Source organism: Lithobates pipiens, unplaced genomic scaffold (genome assembly GCF_037356315.1).
Source record: "Lithobates pipiens isolate NorthernLeopardFrog02 unplaced genomic scaffold, aLitPip1_a1.2 Scaffold_8, whole genome shotgun sequence".
Classification (NCBI taxonomy): Eukaryota; Metazoa; Chordata; class Amphibia; order Anura; family Ranidae; genus Lithobates; species Lithobates pipiens.
In genome coordinates this window covers 671679928-671704215 of record NW_027507903.1, presented here as the reverse complement: position 1 = coordinate 671704215, position 24288 = coordinate 671679928, and the positions used below count along the sequence as shown (strand labels likewise).

Sequence of the window (24288 nt, the reverse complement as noted above, 5' to 3'; positions counted from 1 at the left end):
GTTTTTGGCTGATTTCCTATCTTGCTCTTGTGTAGTGGTCATTGTCTGTGCCCTGACCGCAGTATACACCACTATATTCACCTCACCTATATAGCTAGTGGTCCATCTTTAATAATAGAGCTTGCAGTCAGTAGTGCCAGGAGATAGTGCGTGCTGTCTGCGTGCTCTGTACCCAGTACATGCCGCTATAATCCACCTACATAGCTGTTCTCTATTTGGGCCCAATTGCCATCTGCAGGAGTTATTGGAAGTTGTGTGTGCTTCCAGCACAGCACAGTATACATCTGTATATACCCCTTTATCTCTGCTGTTCTATAAAAAAGGCATCTGCAGGAGTTAGTGGGTGTTGTGTGCCTCCAGCACAATATAAACTACCCAACTACTGTTTTACCCAACTCCCTTCAGGCCATTACCATGTCTGGAAGGCCAGCAAGGAGAGGCAGACAGGTGCGAGCCGATAAAAGAGGGCAAGCAGGCTCTGTGTCTAGAGACAACAGTGCTGGTCGTGGACGCGGTGCATTGTCATCAGCACGTGGCCATGGGACATGCTGAGTGACTGTCCTGTTATGTTGATTGTCTATCCTCTTCCTCCTCCGCTGATATGTTGGAAGAACATTTTTGGTTCTGGGTGATGCCAGCAGCCCAATTTTTCTGCCCCTGTTTAACAGGGGCGTTTAAGTACAATTTTTGATGCAATGCTTTGCAGCAGGGCTAATTCCTGCAATAAAACTAGAGTATATGGCAGAGGTTGCAGTGTGATGGCACCAGCACCAGTGCCTAAGGCCCAATTTTTCTGCCCCTGTTTAACAGGGGCGTTTAAGTACAATTTTTGATGCAATGCTTTGCAGCAGGGCTAATTTCTGCAATAAAACTAGAGTATATGGCAGAGGTTGCAGTGTGATGGCACCAGTGCCTAAGGCCCAATTTTTCTGCCCCTGTTTAACAGGGACATGTAATTACAATTCTTGATATAATATTTCACAGGAGGGCCCCTTCCTGTGCCCACCCAGAGTAACGGTGAGGACTTATAGTGTTGTGGCACCAGCACCACAACCACCAAAGGTCAATTTTTCTACCACTGTTCAACAATGGCATGTAATTACAATTCTTGATATAATCGTTCACAGCAGGGCGCTCCAGCGCCCACCAAGAGTCACTTTGAGGGCTTACAATGTTGTGGCAACACCAACACCTTGTTCCGCCATTTCTGCAGAGCATATAGGGCAGGCCCCTACTTTCAAACATCCAACTTACAAACATCTCCTACTTGCAAACGCAAGGAGACAGCAGCAAGTGAGATGAAAAAAGATGGACGACAAAACAAATTATACAGGGGTGATAACCCTTCCCTATGTTTTCCAAAAAGCTTAAAAATATTTTTTTTGACTGGAGCTACACTTTAAAAATGTACCAGTTGAAAATTACAAACAGATTCAACTTAACACAACAAACCTACACAGTCCCTGTCTTGTTTGCACCGCCTGTATACTGCTGTTCTGAGTATATAGGGCCTGGGGGCCACACGCATTTCCTTTTTTTAATATGGGTACAAGGTTCCCCTTAATATGCGTACAAGACCCAAATAGGCTGGTAATGGGCAGGGAGGGCTACCCATGCCATTTTTCTGAATGATTTTCAACCATATTGCAGGAACCAGATATAACATTAAAACCGCAAGCAGTTTTAAATGGTGTTATTTCCGTTTAATGTCATTTTGTGCAGGGACTGTTCTAAACACGGGAAACACGTGGCACTTCACAGGCATACTACAGACACCCCCCAGGCACCATATTTAAAGGAATATTTCACTTTTTTTTTCACTTTAATCGTCATTAAAATCAGTGCTCCCGCCAAAACGGCCATTTTTAAAACTTTTTTTTGCATTGACCCATGTCCCCTGGGGCAGGAGTCAGGTCCCCAAACCCTTTTTAGGACAATATCTTGCATATTAGCCGTTAAAATTAGCACTTTCCATTTCGAACGTTCGAGTCCCATAGACTTCAATGGGGTTCTAACGTTCGTGACGAACGTGGGGTCCGTTCGAAAGTTCTGGTGCGAACCGAACCGGGGGGTGTTCGGCTCATCCCTAACACAGAGTCTGCATATCGGCTGAGTGTAGAGCTACAGAGTGTATGTTTGAAACAGAGAAAACTGCTCTGGCAGTTTTCTCCAGGTTTTGCCAGTTCCCTATGGGGTTCTGTAGTTTGGAGATCCTTCGGGGTCTTGGGTGGGACGGGATCTCCAACCCTGTGTCCGGGTCTTTTGGATAGCCAGCAGGTTGTGTGCCCAGGTGCACACAGCCCATATAATGAGAGGCTGGTGAGAGCAGAGGGTGGAGGAAGGTTTAGTGTGAGCAGCTTGCTGTGGCTGTGTGAAGACAAAATCTGTATCTGGAGAGTGGTCTGCTCTGTGGGAGATTGTAGCCTGTGTAAGGGGGATTCTTTGCCCAGGGACTGGGAAAGGCTGGCCAGCCTTGAGAGTCGGGAAGACTAAGGAAGCCAGTCCAGGGTGCTGGAAAGCATAATCTCTGTTGGGAGCAAGCAGAGGAACTGCTGACGAGAGAGCCAGGTGGCTTGGTATGTTTTTACTTATGAGTGCTTAATGAAGTTAAACCCCTGCGTGGGATTCCTGGATGGACTGTTGTTTTGTTTTACCTTTTACTAGACATTGACTACCGGGCACTTAACTATAAATGCCTGTCTGACATGGACACCAAAACGCATCTATCTACTTGAGCTAAACACCCCAATATCACAATATATATATATATATATATATATATATTTACTATAGCGCCATGGCGCTAATTAGTGGGAATTACTGCAAATTTGCGATAATTAGCGTTGATCGCGCTAATTAGCACTAAAACTGTATTCACTATAGCACTGGTGAGAAAATACTCCCAAAATACTATAGTTCACTGAAACCGAATAGCGTCCAAACCCTAATGCCGCGTACACACGACCGGACTTTTCGAGGGACTAGGTCCGACGGTCTTTCCGACTGACTTTCGGCGAAGTTCCGACGAACTTTCTGAATGAACGGACTTGGCCACACACAATCACACCAAAGTCCGATGGATTTGAACGTGATGACGTACGACCGGACTAGAATAAGGAAGTTCATAGCCAGTAGCCAATAGCTGCCCTAGCGTTGGTTTTTGTCCGTTGGACTAGCATACACTTGAAGGGATCTCTCGGTCTGGCGGAGTTCCGGTGGAAAAATGTAAAACATGTTCTATTTCTAAAGTCCGCCGGATTTTTGCCAAGCAAAGGTCTGATGGAGCCCACACACAATCGAATTGTCCGACGGACTCGTTCCGTCAGACCTTTGTTGTCAAAAAGTCTGGTCGTGTGTGCGCGGCATTACTCTACTAAAACCTGGAGAATTGCACATGGAAATAATGTTTAGAGCAGAATATAATTGCCTAAATGGTACTGAAATATACAGTATATTGTTTAACCTCCTCAATACAGGGCACTTACACCCCCTTCCTGTCCAGACCAATTTTCAGCTTTCAGCGCTCTCACAGTTTGAATGACAATTACTCAGTCATGCCACACTGTACCCATATGAAACTTGTGTTCTTTTTTCACACAAATAAAGCTTTACTTTGATAGTATTTAATCACTAATGTTTTATTTTTTATTTTTTGTGCTATAAATAAAAATAAAACGTAAATTTTGTGAAAAAATGCCTTTTTCTTTGTTTCTGTCATAAAATTTTGCTAATTAGTAATTTTTCTTCATAAATTTTGGCCAAAATTTATACTTTATCTTTGGTAAAATAATCTAAATTAGTGTATATTATTTGATCTTTGTGAAAGTTATAGAGTCTACAAACTATGGTACCAATCTCTGAAAATTGATTACATCTGATCGGACTTTCGGTACATCAGGTGTACCTCATTTCTTGAGACACTAACAAGTCAGGAAAGTAAAATACTCCCCCAAATGACCCCTTTTTAGAAAGTAGACATTCCAAGGTATTAAGTATGTAGCATGGTGAGTTTTTTGCAAAATGAAGATTTTTATTTATTTATTTTTTACAAAATTGTCATATTATGACATTATTCCTCACACACAGCATATGCATACATCAAATTAAACCCCAAAATACATTCTGCTACTCTTCCCGCGTATGGCGATACCACATGTGTGAGACTTTTACACAGCCTGGCCACATACAGAGGCCCAACATTGAAGTGGCACCTTCAGGCGTTCTACAAGCATGAATGACACATCTCATTTCACAACCACCTATTACAGTTTTGAAGGCCCTGGAGCACTAGGACAACGGAATTGCCCACAAAATTACCCCATTTTGGAAAGAAAACACCTCAAAATATAATCTATAAGGCATAATGAGTCTTTTAAATGGTTCATTTTTTTCCAAACGTTTTTGGAAAATGTGGAAAAACAATGAAAACGCATATTTTTTTTTTACACAGAGTTGTCCATTTATAAGATATTTCTAACACATAGCTTGTATATAGCAAAAATTACACCTCAAAATACATTCTGCTACTCTTCCCAAGTATGGCGATACCACATGTGTGAGACTTTTACACAGCCTGGTCACATACAGAGGACCAAAATTGAAGTAGTACCTTCAGGCGTTCTAGGAACATAAATTGCACACTTCATTTCATTCCTACCTATCACACTTTTGAAGGTCCTGGAGCACCAGGACAGTGGAATTACCCACAAAATGACCCCATTTTGGAAAGCAGTAACCCCAATGTATATTCTATGAGCCATGGGCTGCAAATAGGTACTCGGGTACTCTGATGGCCTGGTGACAGGTACTCGGGAACTCTGATGGCCTGGTGACAGGTACTCTGTAACTCTGATGGCCTGGTGACTGGTATTCGGGTACTCTGAAGAGTGGTGATAGGTACTCAGGTACTCATATGGACTGTGACAGGTACTCGGGTACTCATGTGAACTGTGACAGGTACACAGGTATTCATATGGACTGTGACAGGTACTCAGTGAGGATGAGCCGAACACCCCCCAGTTCGGTTCGCACCAGAACTTGCAAATGGACCAAAAATTTACGCAAACATTAGAACCCCATTAAAGTCTATAGGACTCAAACAATCGAAAACAAAAGTACTGATTTTAAAGGCTTAATATGCAAGTTATTGTTCTGAAAAGTGTTTGGGGACCTGGGACCTGCCCCAGGGGACATGTATCAATGCAAAAAAAACTTTTAAAAATGGCCATTTTTTCAGGAGCAGTGATTTTAATGATGCTTAAAGTGAAAAAAGTGAAATATTCCTTTAAATATCTTACCTGGGGGGTGTCTATAGCATGCCTATAAAGTGGCGCATGTTTCCCATGCTTAGAACAGTCCCTGCACAAAATGATATTTTTAAAGGAATAAAAGTCATTTAAAACTGCTTGCGGCTTTAATGTAGTCAGTGTCAGTTCCCGGCAATATGGATTTAAATCAATGAGACAAACGGCATGGGTACCCCCCCAGTCCATTACCAGGCCCTTTTGGGTCTTATATGGATATTAAGGGGAATCCCGCACCCAAATTAAAAAAAGGTAAAGTTGTGGGGTCCCCAGGCCCTATATACTCTGGACAGCAGTATACAGGTGGTGCAAACAAGACAGGGACTGTGTAGGTTTGCTGTTAAGTAGATTCATTTTGAACTGGTACATTTTTAAAGTGTAGCTCCGGTCAAAAAATCTATTTTTAAGCTTTTTGGAAATTATAGGGAAGGGTTATCACCCCTGTAACATTTTCTTTGCTGTCTGTGCACCTCTTCAGAAGATTTCACCTTACTTTCTGCCCCAATGACAAATGTTTTTTGAAAATGTGGGGTTTTTAGTGAAACAAGGATTTGTGATAAAGCATCAGTGGAGAGGAGACATGTTTTTTCCCATATCAACTCTTACAGAAGAGAATTTCCCTTCCTAGGGGTAGATTTCATCTCACTTCCTGTTGTCGCCTTCTGATTGCAAGTAGGAGACATTTGTAAGTTGGATGTTTGAAAGTAGGGGCCTGCCCTATATGCTCTGCAGAAATTTGGGCCTAAGGTGTTGGTGTTGCCACAACATTGTAAGCCCTCAAAGTGACTCTTGGTGGGCGCTGGAGCGCCCTGCTGTGAACTATTATATCATGTCTTGTTGACAATTACTTGACCCCACATGTCATTTCTCTTTTTTCCTATGTAAAGGACACAATTGATCTCCTAAAAATACTTGAAGGTATTTCCTTACCTCAAAAATGTTGTTTAGTCTCAATTGATGTAGAGTGTTTATATAACGCTACCCCACATCACAAAGACATAAAAACTATACGTACCTACTTGGAAGAAAGGGGATCTGCTGCCTCCGCCTATAACGAATTTGTTATTGAACTATTGGATTACATCCTCAGACACAATGTGTTCCAATTTAATCAGTCTCACTACCTCCAGGTGCAGGGGGTTGCGATGGGTACTAAATGTGCCCCATCGTATGCCAACCTGTACCTGGGGGGGTGGGAAAAAGATATTTTTTCACGTGAGGATCTTACCTCACTTCTGGACAACATCCTAGCCTGGTATAGGTACATCGACGATGTCCTGTTTTTCTGGTCGGGCTCAGAATCTGAGCTGAAACGCTTTTTTGACTTAATCTCTATAAATCCCTTCAATCTAAAATGTACATTAAAATACAGTCAAGAACTGATTGAATTTTTAAATTTGACTATTAAAATTTACCCAAAAGGCAATCTTCACTCTGCCCTTTACAGAAAACCTACGGCAGGTAATACCATATTGCATGCCACCAGTTTTCACCCTGAACCTCTATTGCAGAGTATTCCTTACAGTCAGTACCTGAGAATTAAGCGTAACTGTAGCAACAATGATGATTTTCGAATTGCAGCTAAAGACCTGTATAGACGACTCAGAATACGTGGTTACAGCCATTGAATTCGCGAGGCGGTTCTGTAGATAAGCTACATTTGCAGACCGAAGCCAAATGGATTTTTACTTTAAAGGCCACCCAATATCCGGGCTTCAACGAAAATATTAGCTATAGATCGTTCCTATAACTCTTGTTTTTTGGGGGCATATTTCCTGAAGTCACTGGCCCTTCTTACCTCGGCTCTGGGCTCCCATGGATGATAGGATGGAAGAAAAAATGTATTATTATTTTTATTTTTTTGTGTATTTGCATATTTGTATTTTTATTTTATGTATTCATTATTATTCTTTGTAAACAGATCATCACTACTTGAATTTTGTCTTAGTTTTTAATACTGTTGTTATGGACCTTAAGGTGTGTGACCCGTGGGTGCAGCTCACGGTCCTCAAACATTGGGATCTCTGTTGTTCACTATGAGTTGCACTAACATGATGGCGTCCCGTTGGTTGCCAGAATCCCGCTCGGATCATAATCAATGCTTGCATCCCCCTGACACATTATCACTGAGCTTGCCTGCCTATTCTTGGGGTGCATATGGACACACAGGGTGTCCCCTCAGTGTATACTGTCAGGGATACCCGTTTTGGGTAGGTTTCTGGGCATGACCCCATTGATGTGGGAAACGGATCTGGTTAGGCTGACTGGTTTGTCTCTGCATTCGTCTCCTTTCTCCGCTCTCGCGGAGACAGGAGACGTTCACCCCCCCCTCGCTAACTTTTGTTGGCAACCGCTCTGTTGGTATGTTATTTCTCCAGCACAGCGGAATGATGGGTAATGTAGTTCCGCCGTCAGCGCTGCCAGCTCTGGACATGCTCAGTTCCTTCCCCATAGTGTCCGCATCGAGCCGGTGACGTCAGATGCCGGCTCGATGGATGGGGGAGATATAAGCCAGGCTGTCTTCTGCTGTTGTGCACGCATGGTTACTTTTTTCTGGATGCCCTAGGCACAGGATCGCTAACTCCTTGGTAATTACCATTTACTCGTTTGGATACACAGTTTCCTCTTGGTTATTTTATATTTTTTACTTAGCTGTTATGTCTGGTTGTCCCTAGGGAAACAACCTATTGAGGGGCAGCACAGCTGTGTGTTAATTCGTTCGTCTGGCTGCACATTTATCTGGCTTATCAGTCTATACTGTGCGAGCAGTTTCTTTGAAGTAGATACATTTTAGTTTGCCCTACATTCAACAATTACCACCGTAGTAAGTACATTTCTATCCTTACCTATTTTCTCTCTTTTCTTGTGTATTTACTTTTACTTTTTCTTCATAGTCAAGCTCATTTTTTTTATTTTATACATTAATAATCACCTCTCCTCTCTGTGCATATTCTCCTTATTCAATTTCATTTTATCGATTGAGGCTTTTGCCCGTTTCCCTCATACAAATGAGGTTGTTCTATTACTAATTATACATCATTTTTATTTTCCACAGTTTTACAGTAGGTTTCCCCTATTTCTTGCCATACCTACTAGCTTTCCTTTGCTTTATTTCTATTTCTTTAGCACTGGCTTACCCCCATCTATGTCCTCCTTAAGGCTTGGCGGCCTTTGATTTGGCCTGGAGGTTGCATTTCCGTTCCATCCTGCTGTCGATCTCCGGGATGCGGTTTGGCCTGGCAATAGGTGGTAAGCGCCATCTCATTAGATCTCACACTTTGAGGTTCCTATGTATAATTTGTTTTAACATGTAGTTTTGTTATCATTATCATTGACTCTATTATATATTGATATGCATTATGAAATCAATTTGTTTGCTCTTCCTGTATACTAATTTTTATTAAATTCATTGCTAGTTGCACATTTCCCCTGATGAAGCTAATTGCGAAACATGTTGGGAACAAGTGCTGTCAGCCTGTCAACTCTCACTTCTGGGATTCCTCTCACTGAGTAACAATGCGCATATTTCTCTCTATACTTTTGTATTCTGCATTTGATGTCTCAGTGCTTTTTAAAGTGGAGGGCTACCCTGAAAACCAAAAAATGTTAATAGTGACAAAAAAATCTAAAAAAAATAAAATGAAAATTTTTTTATTTTTTTACTTACCAGAAATGCCTGTTGCTAGGCACTTTATCCTAATCTTCCTCTTCCTCCTCCGCGGAGATCTTCTGTCTTCTGTCTTCGTCGCGGCGTCTTCTGGGTAATGGGTCGCGCTGTGTTCTGGGAACTGTGTGTTCCAGAACACAGCGCGTCCCATTCAGAAAGCACTGCGGGACTCGCGCATGCGCAGTAGGAAACGGGCAGTGAAGCCGTAAGGCTCCGCTGCCTGTTTCCCTTACAGGGAATGGCGGCGCCGGGACCCGAGAGCCGAGGGACGGCTCGGCCTCGGGCGGCCGACATCGCGGGCGCCCTGGACAGGTAAGTGATTTTATTAAGTCAGCAGCTGCAGTGTTTGCAGCTGCTGACTTTTTTTTTTTTTAAACTGGCCCTCCTCTTTAATATATATTAATAAACTATTATGAATTTTTATTGTAGTGGTTAGATTTTTGCTATACTCAGCACCGTTGAAAAATCCCCCCCCCCCCCTGTTTCTTTTCCCCCTCCTTCTATGCAAGTTTATATTATATCAAGAATTGTAATTACATGCCATTGTTGAACAGTGATAGAAAAATTGGGCCTTTGGTGGTGTTGCCACAACACTGTAAGCCCTCACAGTTACTCTTGGTGGCTGCAGGAATGGGTCCTGCTGTGAAATATTAGATCAAGAATTGTAATTACATGTCCCTGTTGAACAGGGGCAGAAAAATTGAGCCTTAGGCATTGGTGCCACAACACTGCAACACTTCGCATAAACTCTAGTTGGAGCGCAGGAATGAGCCCTACTGCAAAGTATTGCATCAAAAATTGTAATTACATGCCCTGTTAACCACATGCCAACTGGGCCATAGCCGAAAGACGGCTACAGCGCTGTTGGCTTATTTTGGGAGGGCGTCCATGGACGTCCTCCCAGAATCTTGATCCCACGCACCCCCCCGGGGCGTGCACACGGGTACACCAAAAATCACGGTAAATGCCCGCTGATATCGATCACTTGTAAACAAACTTCATGATGCTGGTTCCTCCCTCCCCTCTCTGTACCAGTTGGTACAGTGAGAGGGGAGAAGGGGAGAGGGAGAGAGATGGCAGCAGTGCTGTGGGCTGGATGTGAAGTGCCCACAGAGCTGCTCTATGCCAAAAATCTGCAGTAATCTGCCCATACTGTGCAATAATATGCCAATATTCTGAAACACTGTGCAATACTCTGCCAATACTCTGTCGATGCTCTGCAAAACTGCAATAATCTGGCAATACTCTGCAAGATTGCAATACTCTGCAATAATCTGCCAATACTCTGCTAATACTCTCCCAATACTCTGCCTATACTCTGCCAATACTCGCCAATAAAATAAAAAAAACTGCGGTGATTAAATACCACCAAAAGAAAGCTCTATTTGTGTGAAAAAAGGACAACAATTTCATTTGATTAAAGTGTTGCGTGACTGAGTAATTGTCATTCAAAATGTGAGAGCACCAAAAGATGAAAATTGGTCTGGTTAGGAAGAGGGTTTAAGTGCCCAGTGGTCAAGTGGTTAAACAGGGGCTGAAAAATTGGGCCTTAGGCACTGGTACTGGTGCCACAACACTGCAACTACTCACAGATATTGTAGTTGAGCGTACAACGAACCCTCCTCAAAAATTGTAATTACACGCTAATGTTAAACAGGGGCTGAAAAATTGGGACTTAGGTACTGGTGCTGGTGCCACAACACTGCAACCCCTCACAGATACTATAGTTGGAGCGCAGGAATGTGCCCTGCTGCAAAGTATTGCATCAAAAATTTTAATTACACGCCCCTTACAGGGGCTGAAAAAATGGGCCTTAGGCACTGGTGCTGTTGCCACAACACTGCAACCACTCACAGATATTGTAGTTGAGTGCAGCAACGAACCTTCCTGCAAAATATTGCATCAAAAATTGTAATTACACGCCCCTTACAGGGGCTGAAATATTGGGCCTTAGGCACTGGTGCTGGGGCCAAAACACTGCAACTCCTCACAGATATTGTAGTTGAGCACAGCAACGAACCCTCCTGCAAAATATTGCATCAAAAATTATAATTACACACCCCTTTTAAACAGGGGCTGAAAAATTGTGCCTTAGCCACTGGTGGCAGCACCCAGAACCAAAAATTTTCTTACAAGCTATCAGCATGATCATTGAGGAGGAAGAGGATAGTCACTCAGCATAACAGGATAGTCACTCAGCATAGGCAGTCTTGTAGGAATCTGACATTTAAAAAAAAAAAAATTTGGTTACATCAGCATCAGGTGCTTGGTAGCTGGTGGTGATCCAAGACTGATTGATTTTTATGAAGGTCAGTCGACAAGTCGGTGGACAGGCACACTCTGTGATTGGTTACAAAGCCCCCAGTAGCACTGAATGTGAGTTCCGAAAGAATGCTGGATGCAGGAAAGGCCAGTAGCGCAATTGCATACTGTGCAAGCTCTGGCCAGTGATCCATCCTCAAGACCCAGTAACCCAGAGGATTTTCTGTGGTAAAGGTGTCCAAGGCTGATCTTGCTCCTAGGTATTCCTGCGCCATGTAAATCAGACGCCGGCGATCGTTGCTGGAACCGATCATACCTTTTTGGCTGCGTACTAAAAAATTGTCCGAAAGCCTTAGCAACACGTTGTCCAGGACCAGGAATTTGTAACCTCGTGTTGCACAGACCTTTCTGCAAGGCCTCCCGAAGATGTTTCATCCTCTGCTCCCTCTGCAATGGCAAGATAAGGTCTGCAACCTTACCCTTGTAACATGGATCAAGGAGGGTTTCCAGCCAGTAATGATCCCTCTCCTTGATCCTACGAATACGAGGATCCTTCCGCAGGCTTTGCAGGGTCAAGGAGGCCATGCAGCGTAGGTTAGCTGAGGCATTCAGTCTGGAGTCCTCTGAGTCACTAAGGATGACATGATCTGCAGCCACCTCCTCCCAGCCACGTACAAGTCTATGGGTTTCTTGGGACTGTAAATGATCCCTTAATGACTGCTGCTGATGCTGAGTGCTAGGCTCTACCTCCATTCTGACACAATCCTCTTCATCCTCCTCATCCTCTTCCTGTGTGATCGGCAGGCCAGCAGGGACACTGTCTGGATAAAGGGGGCCTTAAGAGGTAAGGAAGTCCTCCTCTTCCTGCCTCTGTTCTGCTCAAATGCCCTGTCCATTATTCCATGCAGCGTATGCTCCAACAGGTGGACAAGAAGGACAGTGTCACTGGTGCATGCACTGTCACTGCTCACCATCCTTGTGGCCTCTTCAAATGGTGAAAGGACAGTGCATGCATCCCTGATCATGGCCCACTGGCATGTGAGAAAAAAAAAACAAGCTCCCCTGACCCTGTCCTGGTGCTGTAGTCAGGTACTCATTGATGGCCCTCTGCTGCGTGTGCAGCCGCTGCAGCATGGCCAACGTTGAGTTCCACCTGGTGGGCATGTCACAGATCACAGGTTCTTTGGCAGGTTAAATTCCTTTTTGAGGTCAGCCAGCCGAACACTGGCATTATATGACTGGCAGAAATGCACACAGACTTTCCTGTTCTGCCTAAAGGACATCCTGTAAGCCTGGGTACCTGCCCAAGAACCACTGCACAACCAAGTTAAGGATATGAGCCAAATGGGGCACATGGGTCAGTTGTCCCTGTTGGAGGGTGGAGGTTGTTGCCATTGTCGCAAACCACCATTCCTGGCTTAAGCTGGCATGGTACCAACCACCTCTCAGCCTGCTCCTGCAGAGATGACAGAATCTCTGCCCCAGTGTGGCTCCTGTCCCTCAAGCACACCAGCGCAAGCACTGCATGGCATCTTTTTGCCTGCGTACTTGCGTAGCCTCTTGAAAGCCTGCGGAGCACCGCTGTTTCCGAGGACTAAGCACAGGAAGAGGCCACGGAGGAAGAAGAAGAGGAGGGGGTGGAAGAGAGAGGTGTGTCAGAATCACCAGTAGTAACATTTTGTAGGTGTAGTGGTGGAACAACCTCCAACACTACTGCACTTTGTCCTGCTTCCTTCCCAGCTGCCAGCAGTGTCACCCAATGCCCTGTGAAAGATAGGTAGCGTCCCTGTCCATGCCTGCTGAACCATAAGACAGTGGTAATATGCACCTTACTGATGACCGCCCTGTCCAGTGAGGCCAAGACATTGCCTTCCACATGCTGGTAGAGAGCCGGAATCGCCTTCCATGCGAAAAAGTGGCGTTTGGGAACCTGCCACTGAGGAACCACACATTCCACAAACTCACGGAATGGGACAGAGTCTACCAACTGAAAAGGCAACTGCTGGGCATGTGGATGGCTGGGAGTGAACTTCTTTCGGCGGTGCAGCAGCTGGGGCAGGGAAATTTGCCTGATACAATCTGACGTTGGTGTACCGATAGCAGATTGCCCGCAAGTACTTGGCTGTGACACACCTAATTCTACACCTTCATTCCGCTCAGTGCAAGTTTCAGAGAGGACTGAAGGTATAGTGTGGTTGGAGATCCCAGCTGATGAGGAGCAAGGAGAGGTCCGCTTTGTTCTTTGGTGTGGGTCTTTTAGATACACTTGCCAATTAACTGTATGGCAGGTCGAAATATGTCTGGTCAAGCATGTGGTGCCCAAGCGGCTGATGTTTTGGCCACACGAGATATGCTTGAGACATATGTTGCAAATAGCAGTGATGCGATCTGATGCACTCATCTCAAAAAAGGCCCACACCAAAGAAATTTTGGAAAAATGCGCAGAGACAGCAGCGCCCTGCACATGTGGAGCTCTGCGGTGTGATGCAGTCGGTGTGCTGCCATTAAGCTGGCCCCTGGAGGGTATCCTGCCTCATTGGAGATGTGCCTCCTCCTCCTCTCTCCTATCAGGCACCCACGTGGAGTCAGTGACCTCATTATCCCCTCCCTCCTCATCACTGGAGCAAACCTGGCAATATGCTGCAGCTGGGGCAACATGACTGCCAGATTGCTGTCCTTCTTGGGCACCCCCTCTCTCTGAGTTCACGTTACTGCCTTTCTCTAGCTGGGTACCATCATCAGAGCCTTAACAATGCTGGGCATTCTCCTGGAGCATGTACCCAACACTGTGGTCAAACAGTTCGGAGGACGCCTCAGGAGGACATGGTGGGGCTAGGGAAGGAGTGACTGATGCCATTGAGCCAAGGGAAGAGGCCCTGTTGGCAGCTGCTATGCCAGAGAAAGTACCCTGAGCCTGAGTGAGAGAGGATGAAGAGGATGAGGATGGCTTGGTCATACACTCTACCAAGTCTTCGGCATGTTGTAGCTAAACACGGCCAGCTGTCAGAAAAAAGGATGAGTGTGTCCCATGGCCACATGCTGATGAGGATGCACCATCTCCAATGAGGCCAAGACATTGCCTTTCACATGCCGGTAGAGAACCGGAATCGCCTTCCATGCGAAAAAGTGGCGTTTGGGAACCTGCCACTGAGGAACCGCACATTCCACAAACTCATGGAATGGGACAGAGTCTACCAACTGAAAAGGCAGCAGTTGAAGTTCTAGCAATGTAGCCAAGCTAGCATCCAACCGCTGGGCATATGGATGGCTGGGAGTGAACTTCTTTCATCAGTGCAGCAGCTGGGACAGGGGAATTTGCCTGGTACAATCTGACGTTGGTGTACCGATAGCAGATTGCCCGCAAGTACTTGGCTGTGACACACCTAATTCTACACCTTCATTCCGCTCAGTGCAGGTTTGAGAGAGGACTGAAGGTATAGTGTGGTTGGAGATCCCAGCTGATGAGGAGCAAGGAGAGGTCCGCTTTGTTCTTTGGTGTGGGTCTTTTAGATATACTTGCCAATGAACTGTATGGCAGGTCGATATATGTCTGGTCAAGCATGTGGTGCCCAAGCGGCTGATGTTTTGGCCACACGAGATATGCTTGAAACATATGTTGCAAATAGCAGTGATGCAATCTGATGCACTCATCTCAAAAAAGGCCCACACCAAAGAAATTTTGGAATAATGCGCAGAGACAGCAGCGCCCTGCACATGTGGAGCTCTGCGGTGTGATGCAGTCGGTGTGCTGCCATAAAGCTGGCCCCTGGAGGGTATCCTGCCTCGTTGGAGATGTGCCTCCTCCTCCTCTCTCCTATCAGGCACCCACGTGGAGTCAGTGACCTCATCATCCCCTCCCTCCTCATCACTGGAGCAAACCTGGCAATATGCTGCAGCTGGGGCAACATGACTGCCAGATTGCTGTCCTTCTTGGGCACCCCCTCTCTCTGGGCTCACGTTACTGCCTTTCTCTAGCTGGGTACCATCATCAGAGCCTTAACAATGCTGGGCATTCTCCTGGAGCATGTACCCAACACTGTGGTCAAACAGTTCGGAGGACGCCTCAGGAGGACATGGTGGGGCTAGGGAAGGAGTGACTGATGCCATTGAGCCAAGGGAAGAGGCCCTGTTGGCAGCTGCTTTGCCAGACAAAGTACCCTGAGCCTGAGTGAGAGAGGATGAAGAGGATGAGGATGGCTTGGTCATACACTCTACCAAGTCTTCGGCATGTTGTGGCTAAACACGGCCAGCTGTCAGAAAAAAGGATGAGTGTGTCCCATGGCCACATGCTGATGAGGATGCACCATCTTCAATGAGGCCAAGTTATTGCCTTCCACATGCCGGTAGAGAGCCGGAATCGCCTTCCATGCGAAAAAGTGGCGTTTGGGAACCTGCCACTGAGGAACCGCACATTCCACAAACTCATGGAATGGGACAGAGTCTACCAACTGAAAAGGCAGCAGTTGAAGTTCTAGCAATGTAGCCAAGCTAGCATCCAACCGCTGGGCATATGGATGGCTGGGAGTGAACTTCTTTCATCAGTGCAGCAGCTGGGACAGGGGAATTTGCCTGGTACAATCTGACGTTGGTGTACCGATAGCAGTTTGCCCGCAAGTACTTGGCTGTGACACACCTAATTCTACACCTTCATTCCGCTCAGTGCAGGTTTCAGAGAGGACTGAAGGTATAGTGGGGTTGGAGATCCCAGCTGATGAGGAGCAAGGAGATGTCTGCTTTGTTCTTTGGTGTGGGTCTTTTAGGTATGCTTGCCAATGAACTGCATGGCAGGTCTATATATGTCTGGTCAAGCATGTGGTGCCCAAGTGGCTGATGTTTTGACCACGTAAGATACACTTGAGACATATGTTGCAAATAGCAGCGGTGCGATCAGTGGCGTACTAAGTGGGGGGCGGGCCGCCCCGGGTGCCACACACTGGGTGGGTGTCAGGCCAGCGCCCTCCCCCTCTGCAACTGAAGAGGAGACAGCACCGCGCCTCGGGTTCGCAGCCCACACAGAGAGAGCCCGAGGCACTGGTAGTGGGTGGCATTGCAGGGGGGAGGTGCGAGCAGCACCCGAGTGGAGTGACACCTGCCGGCTCAGTGATCAATAATCCCCTTTTCTCTGTGGTCGCGTCGCGCGGCCGTTCTGACCAGTCTCGGCAGCGGCTGTCACTCACACCTGAGCACAGTGAAGCCGCCTCCCCCTCCTCCTGCATGCACAGCACTGTGTAGACATAAAGGAGGAGGGGGAGGCGGCTTCACTCTGCTCGGCTGTGAGTGACAGCCACTGCTGAGACTGATCAGAACGGTGCGACACGAGTCACGCGACCACAGAGAGAAGGGGATTATTGCGATGGGTCCCGGATCACTGAGCCAACAGGTGTCACTCCACTCGGGTGCTGCTCGCACCTCCCCCCTGCAATGCCACTGCCTTGGGCTTGAGGTACATTATGGGTCGTTAGGGGGGTCTGTGCACTGTAGAGGGGTCCTGCACTGTAGGGGAGTCCTGCACTGTAGGGGGGGTCTGCACTGTAGGGGGGTCTGCACTGTAGTAGGGGTCCTGCACTGTAGGGGGTCCTGCACTGTAGGGGGGTCTGCACTGTAGGAGGGGTCCTGCACTGTAGGGGGGTCTGCACTGTAGGGGGAGGGGTCTGTACTGTAGGGGAAGATTCGGCACTGTAGGGGGGTCTGCAGTGTAGGGGGTATGCACTGTAGGGGGGAGGGGTCTGTACTGTAGGGGAGGATATTGTACTGTAGGGGGTCTGTACTGTAGGGGAGGATTCTGAACTGTAGGGGGGGTCTGTACTTTAGGGGGGGTCTGTACTGTAGGGGAGGATTCTGTACTGTAGGGGAGGTTTGCACTGTAGGGGGGAGAGGTCTGTACTGTAGGGGAGTCTGTACTGTAGGGGAGTCTGTACTGTAGGGGGGTCTGTGCTATAAGGTGGAGGGGTCTGTACTGTAGGAGGGTCTGCACTGTAGGGGAGGATTCTATACTGTAGGGGGTCTGTACAGTAGGGGAGTCTACACTGTAGATGGGGGGTCTGTACGGTAGGGAGGGGGGTCTGCACTGTAGGGGGTCTGTGTAACATGCAGGGGGTCCAGAGCTGTGAGGGGCTGTGTAATGTAAAGAAGTGTAGAGGTGCAGGGTGCTGTGCAATGTAAAGGGGTCCAGAGGTACATGGGCTGTGTAATGTAAAGGGGTCCAGAGGTTCAGGGTGCTGTGTAATGTAAGGGGGTCCAGAGGTACACGGGCTGTGTAATGTAAAGGGGTCCAAAGGTGCAGGGTGCTGTGTAATGTAAAGGGTCCCAGAGGTGCAGGGTGCTGTGTAATGTAAAGGGGTCCAGAGGTGCAGGGCGCTGTGTAATGTAAAGGGGTCCAGAGGTGCAGGGTGCTGTGTAATGTAAAGGGGACCAGAGGTGCAGGGTGCTGTGTAATGTAAAGGGGTCCAGAGGTGCAGGGTGCTGTGTAATGTAAAGGGGTCCAGAGGTGCAAGGTGCTGTGTAATGTAAAGGGGTCCAGAGGTACAGGGTGATGTGTAATTTAAAGGGGTCCAGAGGTGCAGTTGTGGAGAGGGGGGTACACAGTAGTGACAAAAAGATATTGAAGGATGCAGAGGTATGCAGGGGGCACAGTGGGGAGTTTTTACCTTTTATGGTGGGGGGGTGCCAGATATAGGATCCGCCCCAAGTTCCAAATGCTATAGGTACGGTGCCAGATATTTAGGGGGACCCCCACATCATTTTTTTTTAATTTGACGTGGGGTTCCCCTTAATATCCATACCAGACCTGAAGGGTCTGGTAATTGGATTCAGGGGAACCCCGCGCTTTTTTTTTTTTTTTTTTTATCAATGAATGAATTGTCGGCTCCGTAATACAGAGAACACTCATTAAGTATTCTCTGTATTACGGGAGCCAACAATTCAAAGTGATTTTAAATGACTTTTTTTCCTGCAGAAATTACACTTTGTGCAGGGACAGTTCTAAGCACCAGAAACATGCGCCCCTTCACAGGCATACTATAGACACCCCCCAGGGTACGAAATTTATAGGAATATTACACTTTTATTGTTTCACTTTAATCATTATTAAAATCACTGCTCCTGAAAAAACGTCCGTTTTTAAAACTTTTTTTGGCATTGATACATGTCCCCTGGGGCAGGACCCGGGTCCCCAAACACTTTTTAGGACAGTAACTTGCATATTAGCCTTTAAAATTAGCACTTTAGATTTTGAACATTCGAGTCCCATAGACTTTAATAGGGTTCTAAAGTTCACACAAGGTTTAGGTCTCTTCGCAGGTTCTGGTGCAAACTGAACAGGGGGGTGTTCGGCTCATCCTTATTCTTCTATATCAATCCCCCGGGCAGACCAGTCCGGGACTGTCATGTACTTTTCACATAGTAGATCACTGCGCAGCGGCAGCCGAAAATGGAGAAAGAGTCTGCTTGATGGGGAATTTGTGTTTTCTTTTAATTGCTACAGCCTGCAGATCACAGTCTTCTCTCTGCCTCTGCCTACCCCCCTCCTTCCCTGCTTGATCGGCCAGATGCCCTCTACCCAAAAAAAAAAGTACCCATGCAGCAGCCAAAGCCCCGCCTCAGCTCGCAGCGCCTTACATACGCCTGTCACTCAGCCACAGATAAACCGGCCGTACTCCATTCAATCACTCAGGACGCTCCTGTGTCTGTGGCTGAGTCACAGACCCAGCTGGGAGATCGCACACCGCTTGCAGCCAAATGCGGGAGACTCTCGTGGCTCGCGGGAGACTAGAGATGTCTGGTACATGTAGGAGGGGGAGGAGAGGGAGGACACTCTGATGTAAAGGGGGCTGCTGTTGGGGACACTCTGATGTGAAGAGGGCTGCTGATGAAGACACTCGGATGTGAAGGGGGCTGCTGATGGGGACACTCTGATGTGAAGGGGGCTGCTGATGGGGACACTCTGAAGTGAAGGGTGCTGCTGATGGGGACACTCTGAAGTGAAGGGGACTGCTGATGGGGACACTGATGTAAAGGGGTGCTGTTGGGATTACTCTGATGTAAGGGGGTGCTGTCGGGGACACTCAAAATTAAAGTGGGCCGGCCTGGATGAAGTCCAGGGCCAAATTTTTGTCCCAGTCCTGCCCTGCTGTCCACTATGTCCCAGTATGAATTGGTGAACGGTTCAGCCTGAGCATGAGTTTGGGCCAAACATTTGCCCATTTGGCTGTGTGCCAAACACCCAAATTTGCAGTCTGTGCCCCAATTGGGCAAAGCTTTGTTTTTTTTTAAATTTTGGCATGGGGTTCCCCTCCAAATCAATACCAGACCGAAGGGCCTGGAATGGACTGGGGGGACCCAATGCCATTTTTTTCTTAATTTTTTCAATAATCAGGTGTCAGAAATTGTAACCACGAGTCAATGAGTCATTTATGTAGTAGCGGTGTAGTTGAGGTATCTACTTCAGTGATTTCCAGCTTCCAAGGGCATTGGCCAGGTATGGTATATATATATATATATATATATATATATATATATATATATATATATATATATATATAGTTAGAAAGATCCTTGCTTTGTGTTCTGATGCACAGTCATGTTGGAACAGGAAGGGGCTGTTCCCAAACTGTTCCCACAAAGTTGGGAGCATAAAATTGTCCAAAATGTCTTGGTATGCTGATGCCTTAAGAGTTCCCTTCTCTGGAACTAAGAGGCCAAGCCCAACCCCTGAAAAACAACCCCACCCCATAAATCCCCCTCCACTAAATGATTTGCACCAGTGCAGAAAGCAAGGTCCATAAAGACATGGATGATAGAGGTTGGGATGGAGGAACTTGGCTGGCCTGCACAGAGTCCTGACCTCAACCTGATAGAACACATTTGGGATGAATTAGAGCAGAGATTGGTGAGCCAGGCCTCCTCATCCACATAAGTGTCTGACCCCATAAATGCACACACTGAAAGAATGGTCAAACATTCCCAGGGCTATTGCTAGCACTAGGCAAACTAGGCAACTGCCTAGGTCGCCCAGCCGCTGGTTTCCCCCCACATCGGCATGCTCTGCAAGCTGCAGCATGTAACTCAGTCTCAGGCAGCCACTCCGTCTGACCGATAGTGTAATTAGAGTTGCAGCACAGCACTGGAGCCTGGAGGACATGTTCTGGTTCTCCCAACAGAACGGAAGCAAATATCCCCTGCCATTGTGCGCCATGCCTGTGTCTTCTCCGGCGGAACTAGAGGCTGCATGGGCTGAGCTGTGTGTCTCTCTCACACACAGCTCAGCCTCAGTTCCGTGCTCCGCTCCTATGGACTGTTCCTCCTCCTCCAGCCAGGGGCGTCTGCAGGGTGAGGCAAGGGGGGGGAGAGCTGCGGGCCGCTGTCAGGATGTTTCCCTCGCTCACCCCCCTTCTCATGTCAGCAGCACGGGAGAAGAGAACGTGTCCTACCTGTTCTTCTTCCATCTCCATTCGTCACAGCGAAGGGCCAATCAGAAGAAACTAGAGGGGCATCATGGGAAATGTAGTCCCAGAGATTGGTGGCCCATTTGTTTGCAGCAGGGAGCCAGCTACAGTCCCCAGCATGCACTCTGCTGGGGACAAAAGAGAAAACCTGGAAACAAGCTGAGGAGTGCTACACTGCAGCAGCTACTACAGAAGACAAGGAAAAAGAGAGGACTGTGCTGGGGGAACTAATAGCCCCAGCACCACCAAAGAGAGCCATGCTGTACCTGCACCACCAGAGAGAGAACCACACTGTACCCTCACCACCAGAGAGAGCCACAAGAGCCACGCTGTACTCACATAACCAGAGAGAGAGAGCCACGCTGTACCTGCACCACCAGAGAGAGACACACTATACCCGCACCACCAGAGAGAGAGACACACTGTACCACACCACCGGAGAGAGTCACAAGAGCCACGCTGTACCCACATAACCAGAGAGAGAGCCATGCTGTACCCGCACCACCAGAGAGAGCCACGTTGTACCACACCACCAGAGAGAGCCACAAGAGTCACGCTGTACCCTCACCACCAGAGGGCGAGAGCCACAATGTGCCTGCAGCACCAGAGAGATCCACGTTGTACCACACCACCAGAGAGAGCCACAAGAGTCACGCTGTACCCGCACCACCAGAGGGTGAGAGCCACAATGTACCCACACCACCAGAGAGAGCCACGCTGTACCTGCACCACCAGAGAGAGCCACGCTGTACCCGCACCACCAGAGAGAGCCACACTGTAGCCACACCACCAGAGAGAGTGAGAGCCACGCTGTACCTGCACCACCTGAGAGAGCCACGCTGTACCCACATAACCAGAGAGAGAGCCATGCTGTACCTGCACCATCAGAGAGAGCCAAGCTGTGCCCGCTCCACCAGAGAGAGCCAGGAGAGCCATGGTGTACCCGCACCACCAGAGAGACAGAGCCATGCTGTACCCGTACCACCCGAGAGAGCCATGCTGTACCCAGACCACCAGAGAGAGCCACGCTGTACCAACACCACCAAAGAGAGCCACAAGAATCACGCTGTACCTGCACCACCAGAGAGCGAGAGCCACGCTGTACCTGCACCACCAGAGAGAGCCACAATGTACCCACACCACCAGAGAAAGCCACACTGTACCCACACCACCAGAGAGAGGGAGAGAGTCACGCTGTACCCGCACCACCAGAGAGCGAGAGCCACGCTGTACCTGCACCACCAGAGAGAGCCACAATGTACCCACACCACCAGAGAAAGCCACACTGTACCCACACCACCAGAGAGAGGGAGAGAGTCACGCTGTACCCGCACCACCAGAGAGAGCCACACTGTAGCCACACCACCAGAGAGAGTGAGAGCCACGCTGTACCTGCACCACCAGAGAGAGCCACGCTGTACCCATATAACCAGAGAGAGAGCCACGCTGTACCTGCACCATCAGAGAGAGCCAAGCTGTGCCCGCTCCACCGGAGAGAGCCAGGAGAGCCATGGTGTACCCGCACCACCAGAGAGACAGAGCCATGCTGTACCCGTACCACCAGAGAGAGCCATGCTGTACCCAGACCACCAGAGAGAGCCACGCTGTACCGACACCACCAAAGAGAGCCACAAGAATCACGCTGTACCCGCACCACCAGAGAGCGAGAGCCACGCTGTACCTGCACCACCAGAGAGAGCCACAATTTACCCATACCACCAGAGAAAGCCACACTGTACCCACACCACCAGAGAGAGGGAGAGAGCAACGCTGTACCCGCACCACCAGAAAGTGAGACACACTGTCCAGCACCACCAGAGAGTGAGAGCAGGTCAGTGTCACTGGGCAGTGTGGGCACAACAGGAGTCAGACAGCACTAGCATTGTATGGCCACAATAGGACTGGGGCACTGTAATATAAAGGGGACGGCACAGTAAAGGGGCACTGTAATCATTGTATCACAGTGTCCCTGCACACTATAGTGTGGAAGACCGACACCAGGCACCCCCGCGAATGTCTACTGACACATAAAAGTTGGCTGCGCAGTCTAAAATGCCCAGTCCAGGCCTGGACCCACCCCACACTATAAAATTATTCTTTCCATAGTGGCCATTTGTAGTGTGATAGTGGCACGGAGAGAGATAGAACAGCACTCTGTTCAATGATATTAGACAGTTAGTGTGCTATTCTGATTCTATTGGCACTGTAAAGTTTCAGTTTAGTGTGAATCTAGGGATAGTTCAGTGTGAGTGTAATGTGACCATTTGTTTTTACTTCAGTGTCAGTTTATATTGCAGCACAGGTTCCCTGCAGTATATTTCAGTGCATTGCTGCACATTTACCATAGTATATTTCAGTGTGTTACTGCAAGTTTACCGTAGTATAGACATGGGCCGACGACATCCGGTTCAGTTCACGGCAAAACTTTCAAGCATTGCAAAAATTCGGAACCCGAATAATGAACCCCACTGAAATCTTTGGGACCAGAACTGTAAAAATCAAAAGTGCTCATTTTGAATGCTTACATGCAAGTCATTTGGCATATAATGGTTATGGGGGTCCGGATATTGCCCTGGGGGAAATGAATCAATGAACACAAAGTTTGTAAAAAACATCATTTTGAAATGAGCAGTGATTTACTGAAATCATTAAAAAAATAATCAGTGAGACCATAAAAATAAGAAATAACAATAAAAATTAAAAATTCCTTTACATATAGTGCGGGGGGGGGGGGGTCCCCTTAGTCTGCCTGTAAAGTGACATCTGTACTGTGTATAGAAGCTTCTGCAGCAATAATTGCATTTATAAAGCCAAAAAATTAAATTTTCTCTTCAAGTTTTCTTTATTTTGTAAACAGTGGGTTGGGGAGCCAGTCTCTATGATGAGGCCACAATGTAGTGCACATGGAACAAGATTAGACATTTTTTTGGATAAATTCTGGTGTCTCTTTGGCAGTCCGTAACCCTATAGAGGTAATCTTCATGAAAGCAAGAATTTGCCTTGCTGTCAAAAATTGAAACGATATGCGCCTGTCAATTAGGTGTGGAAAAATTGGTCCTTGAGCATTAAATGTGTACATAAAACCTACACCAAAAAATTTCTTTCAGATGAAATCAATATCCACAAAACTAGGCAGCCTAGGCGGTCTATCAGAGATTCCATGTCCAGAAAGCACTTAATCAGCAACATCGGCATCAGGGGCTTGATATCTGTTACTAATCTAGGACTGATTCATTTTGATAAATGTCAGCCAGTTCACGGAGTCTGTGGACACGTGCTGCCACGTACCTGATAGAGATCAAGCTGTAGAGGGGGGCTTCTCTTGCACCTCCTGTCCAACACACAATAGAGATGACAGGGAATGTAGGCCACAGAGTGGCACGAGGGCCGTTATAGCAGGTGGCACCAGCTGGAGCTCGACAGGAACCTGATGCCCGTAGATCACCAGACAGGCATACCTCCCAACTTTTTGAGATGGGAATGAGGGACACCTATCAGCAAAAGTATGTAGGCATAGGACACACCCCTTGCTACGCCCCCTTAAAGGAGAATTGCCCAACAAAAACGAGATCGGTTAAACCCACAAGTGCTTTTTTTTTTACCACTACTATTC

General features: G+C 47.4%; 1 protein-coding gene across 6 annotated transcripts in view; it reads right to left on the bottom strand.

Annotated features, from left to right (window-relative positions):
• LOC143961945 (uncharacterized) overlaps positions 1–24288 on the bottom strand; it is a 208777-nt gene that overhangs the window by 71862 nt on the left and 112627 nt on the right. The gene's annotated exons all lie outside the window — the stretch shown is intronic.